The following is a 10253-nucleotide window of genomic DNA, read 5'->3' as shown; positions in this document are numbered from 1 at the left end:
ATGATTTCTTTAAAAATAAGATAGATAAAATATAAAGAAGTAAATACTCTTTCATTTGAAGAAAAGTGACCTACTTTCTTTTTTAGTTTGTTTAAAAAAGAATGACATTGCCTTTTTTTATAATATTTAATTTTAATTTTTTATGTGACATATTAAGATCACAAATTATTTTAATATATTTGATATAATTCTAATTTAAAATCATAATATATATATATATATATATATATATATATTTTCTTAAATTCGATGTTAACTCAAAATAGTTCTAACTCTTTTCGGCCAGGGGGAGACAGAAAAGGAGTTCGACGAGTAGGATTTCATTCACATAAAATAATGACGAGGTGGCCTCATTGAAACAGCAGCAGGCCCAAGAGAATCACATAACCCGTCAACCCATATACTATGTCCCAATCTTGTTGGGAGAGGGTACCCACGCACCCCTCACCCCGCTTCCTCAATTTCACAACCCCGACTATATAAGGTCCTCCATACACCACACAGATATTTTTACATGCCTTCTCTCTCTACTCTATTCCCCTCTTTCTCTCTCTCTCTACAATGCAACTTGTGTTACAGGTACGTATTGTACATTTCAATTCTCTCATCTGCCCTTTGTGCATCAAATGCCACGATAATCAGATCGAATCATCCGATTAATTCTTTATGATGCTTTGAAATCTCAGCTACTACTTGTTCTCGCGTTTTTCATGGTGTTGATTCATACACCTGGTTTTCCTGTTTGTGTCATACGCTTTTCCGTTTTAGCTTAATTATTCTCAGTTTTCTTAATGTCTTTTTCGAAAGCCAAAACCATTCACTCTTTCTTCCGTACGGATTTTGCTTTTCAATACTTTTGCGTCACATTGTTTTTGTACAACTTGTTTATCGTAATCAGATTTAAATTGCTATGTTTTTTCTTTTCTCCTCGAATTTTCAGACGATAAGTGTTTGGAAGACATGGCATGTAATAACTGCGACCCAGCATTGTGGAAAAGCCGTGGCTTATTATCTCAGGTGCGCTATACTGATGAAGACTAGAAGCATCTTATATTAAACTTTTAAAGTAACGATTAATTTGTAAGTTATTTTTGCTTACTGGAATCTTTAATATTGCACCAACCAAATAATGCACAAGTTATGTAGTGATTAGTTTTGTTAATACGATCTAGGCTCTAACAATACATAAAGCAAGATTTTATGCTTGGATTTTTTTTCCTAATCCTTCCAACCAAATGACCCTAGTATTTTATGGCATGAGTTCATTAGTTAAGTACGATAAAAACAAGCTTTGGGTGCCTGTATGGTTTAATTTTAGTTGTCGTTTGGTAGTATGTACAATAATAGTAGTGAATATAGCATATATAGTACTCCCTCGACCTACTTTCCTTTTTAGTCCGTTTAAAAATGAATGACTTCTTTCCCTCTTTAGCAACATTTGAATTTTAACTTTTCATATGACATGTTTAAGACTACAAGATTGAAGGACATTTTGATATATTTGACATATCTTTAATTTAACATCACAAGATTCAAAAATCTTCTTTATTTTCTTAAACTCCGTGTCAAGTCAAACTATTTTATTCTTTTTTAAATGGAGGGAGTATTAGTAATGATGAAATTGGTTATAGTGAAATTGTTTTTTATTCACTGTTTGATTTTGGTGTATACAAGGGCAATGTTGTCTCTAAACATACGTTAAAAACACTACTAGACAGGGGTATTAAGGTTGCATTTGGTTTTATTAAGATTAAGACGTCTGAATCTGAATGCATATTTGAATGATTAAGATGTTGTTTTCAAATCTGAAATTTGAATGGTTAACGACTATTTGTTTTTCAATATCTAAATATGCAAAATTTATTTGTTTGCATATATAATAAAAAATACAATTCATATAAAAATAATTATATATTAGAAAAATATTTGATTTAATACAATAAAATTATTATTTGATTGAAAAAAAATATTTGTTATTAGTGATATTGGAGATGATTTGTAATGGTAGTGGTGGTGGTGATGATTGATGCTAGTAATTAGTAATGTTGGTGGTGATAGTTGTAATGGTAGAGATGTTTGGTATTGTAGTGACTGTTATGATGGTGACGATTGATAATAGTAGTGGTAGTGATGTGAAGTTGGTTGATGTTAGTAGTTGGATGTGTTGATTGTGACAACTTAAAAATGAATGCATGATGGTTGACGATGTGTTGGTGGTAGTTGGAGATATTGTTAGTTGTGATGGTGGAGATGATTATTAGTAGAGATATACTGTAGTGATGATGGTGGTTAAACTGGTGGTAGAGGTGGCAATACCGGTGATAGTGGTGGTGGTGGCCAAAAAATGTGTGGATGCTGATGATATGTTAGGGGTAGTTAGCGGTGATGCTAGTTGTAATAGATGAGTCGGTTAGTAGTTGGGATTGGCCGATAGTGATTGATGATGGTGGTAGTGCTGGTGCTGTTGGCATTGACAGTGGTGATAGTGGCGGATATAATTAAAATAATGGAGGTGGTAGATATGGTAGCAGCTGGAAATAGTGGTTAAGTAGCACTTATAATTGTTAATGGTGGTTATGATGGTGGAGGTGGTTGGTGGCTAAGTTGCTCGAACTCTCAAAAAATGTTGCCGCACCCGTATCGGATCCTTAAAAAATACATTATTTTTGAAGGATCCGACATACACCCGTAGATATTTTTTAAGAGTCCGAGCAACTTAGGTTGGTGGTGGTGGTGGTTGGTGGCAGGGGGGAGGTTGATAATGGTAGCGGTGACAGAGGTGGTTAGTGGTGGTGACTGATGATTATGAATAGAGTGGTGGTGAATATATTTCCAACACAAGAATACCTCTTAATGATTAAGATTTAATAACTCGTGGTCTCTAGGACCATTTTTGGTACTTTTCTGGACTTATTTCCACTAGTCTCGGTATGAGTTATTAGCTCATTTCACGGTTCATGCTATGGCTCGTGGATTTGATAGAAAATTATCAACTTTTTGCGTTGTACATTGAGTTGTAGTACCTTAGAGTTACACTACTTTGGGGACTAACTTTTCGAGTCAATCCATGACTTGTGACTTGACTCCATGAGTCGTGGTATGACTCGTGGGGCACTGGAGCATGAAGTTTTCATCTAGTTTTTTGAGCTAAGTGTTGAAATCCAGGGCTAAAGATCTGAGGTGTTACAAGTAACTTATTGCTTCTTCAGCAACTGCTATGGATGCCATAATCAAATCAAAACATGCCTAAATTGAAATACAATTGTAGAGTTTGAGGTTTCAATTTGATGATATTTCAGTGTTTGGACTACAAAATTAGTCAATCAATACTGTTAAGTGTCCTCCCATAGGCCTCTGGCTTCTATTCATTTTTTTCACAATAAAAATACAACAACAACAACAACATACCCAGTATATTCCCACCAAGTGGGGTCTGAGAGGGTAAGTGTACGTAGTCCATACCACTACCTCAAGTATGAGATCAAGAGACTGTTTTCGATAAACCTTTGACTCAAAAGAAAATAATCCAGACTAGAAATAATAAAAGGACAAGATACAATAGAAATCAACATATCCAATAATACCATATACAAGATACACCAAGTAATATCATAAAAGATACCACATCCTAAACTCATACTAATCTTCTACCCTAATCCGTCTCCTCCACAACTTTTTATCTAGGGTCATGTCCTCGGTAAGATGGAGCTGCTCCATGTTATGTCTAATCACCTCCCTCCAATATTTCTTCTGTGTACGTCTACCTCATTTGAAATCATCCCTAGCCAACCTCTCACACCTCCGCACTGGGGCATCCGTGCCTCTTCTTATCATATGACCGAACCATTTCACCCTTGCTTCTCTAATCTTGGCTTCTACCGAAGTCACTCCCACCTTATCTCGAATAACCTCATTTCTAATTCTATCTTTCCTAGTACACCCACATATCCATCGAATCATTCTCATCTCTGCCAACTTTATCTTCATCTTCTGGATATGGGCCTTCTTAACAGGCCAACACTCCACCCGATACAGCAAAGTCGATCTAACCACCACTCTGTAGAACTTGTCTTTAAGTTTAAGAGGTACGATTTTGTCACACAAGATCTCGAAGGCGAGCATTCATTTTATCCACCCCACCCCAATCTGATGAGTGACATCTTCGTCGATCCCTCAATTCTCCTGAATCATAGAACATAGATACTTGAAACTATCTCTTTCTTATTGATAAAATGAGTATTAAGCTTAACAACCACATCGGGCTCATGAGACACCTCGTTGAACTTACACTCCACATATTCTGTCTTGGACCTACTCAACTTAAACCCTTTAGACTCAAAGGTTCGTCTCTAAACCTCCAATTAGCATTAACTCCACTAAGTGTCTCATCAATCAAGACCACATCGTAGGCAAAAAGCAAACAATAAGGCACCTCATCTTGAATTTGTCGCATGAAAACATCTATTGCTAAGGCAAAAAGAAACAGACTAAGTGTCGATCTTTGGTGTAAGCCTATCGAGACGAGAAAGTGCTCTGAGTCCCCTCCCTGGGTCCTAACCCGAGTCTTGGCTCCATCGTACATATCTTTAATCGCGTTAACATACACCATAGGTACACTTCTAGCCTCCAAACACCTCGAAAGAACCTCTCTGGAAACTCTATCTAAGTTGATAAATGCCTTGTGCAAATCCTTCTTCCTTTCCCTATACTGCTCCACCAATATCCTAACGAGATGAATGACTTCAGTAGTCGAGCGTCCTGACATAAATCTAAACTGATTTTTAAAAATAGACACAATCCTCTGCAACTTCAACTCTACCACCCTCTCCCAAGCTTCATAGTGTGACTCAATGACTTGATACCCCTATTATTGTTCCTGAGTGTCACCCTTATTCTTATACAACAGAATCATCGAACTCCACCTCTATTTGTAATAAGAGTGGACATATGATGTTTCAAAAATTTAACCTACAGGTTATCGTTAATAATGTTAACGTATTTCCTAAGCAGTTGTTGGAATTTTCAAGGCAAGAGTTACTTTATGCTATTTGTCAGTTCACGTCATCCGTAACTTCATTAAGACAGTCAAGAACCCAAATGGAAAGAGACATAAGAGCAAATGGGAAGATACCTTATCAGGTACAGGAGTAGTGCCTGCTTCTTCTTCAACTCCCATTAATTTGTCTGCACTTCCACCACCATCCATAGCAATCTTTTTATCTGCAGCGCCGTCAATTCTGTTAAAAGCTGCCTCGGCAACACCAACAGGAGCAGCTTGAAGAAGAACATCACAAGGCGGCTCTGGGTCCAAATCTATCAACCTAATCCCCTACCTATACCAGTACCACTCGGTCTTTCACGTGTTGTCCCTGAAGGCCCCTTTCCTACCGCTGTTGCATTACCCTTTCCTCTTCCTTCACCACTTCTTCTTCTAGTAGTTCTGTTCTGAGTAGGCAAGACCAAGTTTTCCTCTTGGCCAACAGGTTGAGGGGCAGGCTGGAGATCACCTAGCCATTTTGATCTCCTTGGACTTATCGTTTCAATCTTACTAATAGTGGCGATAAAAACAAACTGGAAAAGTGATACTAACCCAACCGAGGTTGTGCGCTGATAATAAGTCTAACATATTATATCTACTGTTGATCCTGACTTACCAAAAGACTTGGATACATTCACTTTGTTATGAGAATCGACTCATTTTACTTGAAAACTACTTTACATAATGAATTATCTTATTCACCTCAATGACATTTCTATTGTATTGTTTCAGTTTTTCGTAGTTTTCTGAGGCTCTTTAGTCCTTACAAGTTACAAGTATAAACTGCGTATGGATCATGTTGTTTTCTGTTATCTAGTCAACCACTTAGAACAATTCTTACATGTTACATACCTACACTATCAATGCATAAATTTCTAGACTAAATGTGTTAGACATATGTTCATGGGACATTTCTACTATTAGATATTTCCAGATAAGTAAATTAGCTTGGTCAAATACATATAGTGTAAGTACCAAGGTTGATATTAATAAATTGGGTGATATGGAATCGAAATTTGGATACTGATAAAGGAAAAATTATTTGTGCCCTTATTTTTGAGAAACCGCTTTGTGTAACTTAAAGTAACTAATGTCCACCATTCCTGAAAGCACCCTTAAGTTCATTGTTCTATTAAGTGGAAACCTTACCATTACAGTACTAAACCTCCGAAAGAGTTGGCAAGGATTTGCTCCGAGAATCTTGAAATTTTGAAATAAATAAATAAGAAACTTAGACCCAAGATACAACATATTAGAGAGACAAATTTGACCATATAACTTCTAATTCTTTCACAAGTAGATACAACCTTGAACTTCCCCTCAAGAAATACATACAGAAAAATTCATAAGCAATATAGAGGTTTGGGTGGCTAAACGAAACAATAATTAATTTTGCACCAGAAATGATGTATATATGGGTGTACATGTAGATATATTCTCATTCTTAACCAACATCTATTAGACACTTAAGAAGAGGTTGTTATCACTTGCCCTGAGACAAAGCTCTCCTCATGACTCATATTACTGATCTTATGAGTTGTGTGAGAAATAAATGCTGATCTGGATGCAACAAAAGGAGTCTTTCTGCAATAGTTTAACGCAGACCTTCATTAGATGAAGATGATCCATATACTGATCAAGAAAATTAACATAATTGAGCAGCAGTTGAACCATTCTGTTTTCATAAAGGATTAACCGATTAAGTAGAAACCAAACGAAATAGAAAAGAGTTAAATCGTACCTTGTAATCCTGCATTGAAAAAGAAGAAAACAGAATTAATGAGAGGTTCATAAACTAAAATCCCTATCAATAATTTCTTTAAGGTAGAAACTACATCCTTTTTGGTAATAACCTCCATCAAAATCCCTAATGTAGTTTGTGAGGGAGAAAAGGAAGATCGCATTTTTTTTTATGTTAAATGATATTGTGTGGTTGGTAATAATAAACATAATTAATGGATTTATATAACAGTAAATACAATTAATAAATTTATTAAGACAATTATAAGAAAGAAATTAAAATGAGAAAAAAACTTAAAAAAATAGAAAAATAAATAAATCACAATCCTAGTTTTAAAGACATGACACACCTGCATACCTCTAATCCTTTATATATATATATTTCTACTATATAGAAGAGGTGGTTTCGACCATCTCTTATGTAATTACCATAAAACCTTTCTATTCTGACTTAATTACATATCATATCCCAATATATAATAATTTCATTATTTTATTATAATGATTTAAATATTTAATATATTCTATTAATTTATAGTAATTAACTATAACTACATATTGGAAGTAAAATTTTTTTATTTATTTAATTGGCTATCATGTTCAAAACTAATTTGTTACCACAAATCACAATAATTAATAATTTAAAATATTTAAAAGATATATAGAAATTTTATTGACTCATTATTTTAGCAATGCCACATAAATTGAGATAAAAGAAAAAATACTACAAATCATAATAATTAACAACTTAAAATATTTTAAAGATATATAAAAATTTTAATTGACTCTCAAAATTGTATCGGAGCCACATTAATTGAGACATAGGGAGTAAATATATTAAATGATAATTACGTAAAAATTATTATAAATAACAATAATTAACAAGTTAAAATACTTTTTTAAAAATAGATAAAAGTTCTATTCAACTTTCAAAATTTTATTGGTGCAGCATAAATCATGACAATAAAAAATTATCTTAATTAATTGCAACTAAATATTTAAAGTAAATCAATTTTATTATTTTAATTGACTTTTATATAAAAAATTAATTTTTTTAATTATTTATTTATTTTAGTAAATTTAAATTTTAAAATTATTTTTTTTCTTATATAGAAATACTAATATTTAAACTTAACTTAAAATTTTTAAATTACAAAATTAATAAATTTAATTTAATAAAATAAATTTCTAATGAATATTTTCTTAGAATTTGTGTTGGGTCAATATGTATCAAGTTAAAAAGACATAAAGAAAAATATATAGTAAAATTTTATTATTGTGAAAGATAAATATAATATCATATTTTACATATGGAAATATAGCATCCCGTATTTAATTAATTTACTATTTCGGTGAATTATCGATGATTATTATTGGATATAATAAAATTATATTAATTTTTGTAGTAATAACATAATCAGTCGCTCTTAATTAATTATTATGAGTCATCTAGGTATTGAGAAAATAAATAATATTTAATGAAAAATAAAATAGACATAAAATAAAAAATTAACTCTTAATGTTTTAAATTAAATTTTAATCTTTCAAACGATGATTTTACTATACCACTCCTTATTATAAGTTATTTATGTATTAGAAAACGAAGAATAACAAAATGATATGTCAACATAAAATATTTGATTGATTATCAAAATTATATTAGTGCCACATAAATTGGGACGAAACATAAGAAGATATAAAACAACATATATTATTTAAAAATGAAATAAAAAGTACTGTAAATAACAATAATTAACAAATTTTTTTGAAAAATTGACTGATTTTTGCTTCAGTTGCTTCAATCGTGATTTTAATGCACAGTGATGTTTAAAGAGGATAAAATGACATAATGATATTTAAAGAAGATAAAATGTACGTAGTAAAATGTGAGAAGAATAAAGCATAAGTAAATTTTATTACTATATTATAAAGAAATTAAAGAAAAGAAGTATAAAGATTATTTGCAAAAGATTTTTACAAACTAATTTAAATATAAGTAAAGTAAATTTAGGTACAAAAAATGTGTATCTTCACAAATTTGCTACCAAACACTTCGGCCTTTCTTAACATTAACAAATTTTCTATCAAATATGTGTAGCCATCTTTCTCAACTTTTTACAGTTCCTCAATATTAATTAATATTTTTCTGTTTTAAAAATAAAATAAAGAAAAGAAAATCTCAACATTTGCTTCTCTATTAAAAAAACACTCTTTTCCTGTGTTAAAAATAATAATTAAATAAAATAATAGCGAATTTAAGGTGTGTATTCTCTTTATCGGATAAGTTTACATGATTCTTAATCTTTATGATATTGAAAATCAATAAACTGTTGGATATTTGATTTAAGCTATTTCATCAGATTTACGCCTCTTCTTTTTTATATTTTTGATTGCAAAATTCAACAAGAAGGTTAAAAAAAGGTTTCAATTGTGATGTCCTCAGCTCAATCATACTAATGAAAATATTCTACTGCTCAAACTTTTTACTTCAAGATAAATCTTAAAACTTAAAAATTGCAATTCACGTGTTCTACTGTTGGAGCAGTTATAGCTGACTGAGGACATTACTCTGGATACAAAGATATGTAAGAAAAACATTAGGATAGAGGGCTAAGGGTGTGGTTGAGTTGTAATCAGTAAGTAGGGAAATTGTGATGTTCTTTGTTTGACAATGTATTTTTTTGTGGATGTTGTATTTATGATGTTTTATCATATTATATGCTTTTGATATTTTTGTATACTTCCTTTTATCTTGAGTCGGAGGTCTATCAAAAATAGTTTTAGAGATAGTGATATGAACTATATATACTTTATTTTTTTTCAGACCCCAGTATGAAAATATATTGAATTTATTATTATTGTATGTTCCATTGTTAGATCGTGCTAAAAGGGGCTTTGCACCTTTAGTATATATAGATATTCTAAAATCTGATTGCGGATAGAAAACGCTTCAACAGACTTGCACCTGATGGCGGCTTAAAATATATCTCGTGGGGGCCATCCCAATTTTCCCCTTTTTTTGTTATTGTTGTTATTCCCTTCTCCAGTCATTTGCCCCTCTTCCAAACTCTCTCGTCTCCACGTAACCTACTCTTAAGATACTGATTTTTTGTCGGTTTCTCTTTCTGCTGCTAACGCCAAATTGAATACTTTCCTTTCATTTCTTACTGCATCCTCCTTCATCTTCTCCTCGGATTCTCCGATTTAAGTGTTCGATCACTGCATGATGAAATCGCATTCCTTGTTTTTTCCGTCGATGGCACGGTGGTGGTTAAATTCACCATTTTTCGGTTTGGTTCCTGAAAGAAAAACAAGTATTTTTAATATCATATACGCGTCTTCGTTGCTTAATTCAATATCGTAAGCTAAATGAAATTTTCACCTTTGCTTTTAAAGTCTGACTGTTTCCATTTTCGTCATATAATTTATCGCAACTTGCTGATTGGAATCGTTTTTCGTTTTCCCTTTTCAATTT

The 10253-nt window shown here is 32.2% G+C and overlaps 1 protein-coding gene across 30 annotated transcripts in view; it reads left to right on the top strand.

Annotated features, from left to right (window-relative positions):
* Positions 1-278: 278 nt before the first annotated feature.
* LOC107853402 overlaps positions 279-10253 on the top strand; it is a 63806-nt gene continuing 53831 nt past the window's right edge. For 4 of the 30 annotated variants that reach the window (XR_007054664.1, XR_007054660.1, XM_047411065.1 and 1 more), the window contains exons 1-3: positions 279-579; positions 941-1017; positions 9324-10138. The gene's annotated coding sequence lies outside the window, so the exon portion shown is untranslated. The remainder of the gene's footprint in view (positions 580-940; positions 1018-9323; positions 10139-10253) is intronic. The other 26 variants (XR_007054663.1, XM_047411066.1, XM_047411063.1 and 23 more) reach the window with 18 other exon arrangements.

This window comes from Capsicum annuum, chromosome 4, assembly GCF_002878395.1.
Source record: "Capsicum annuum cultivar UCD-10X-F1 chromosome 4, UCD10Xv1.1, whole genome shotgun sequence".
In the NCBI taxonomy this organism is placed as follows: Eukaryota; Viridiplantae; Streptophyta; class Magnoliopsida; order Solanales; family Solanaceae; genus Capsicum; species Capsicum annuum.
The sequence above is the reverse complement of the archived record's forward strand: the minus strand, read 5'-3'. Positions and strand labels throughout refer to the sequence as shown.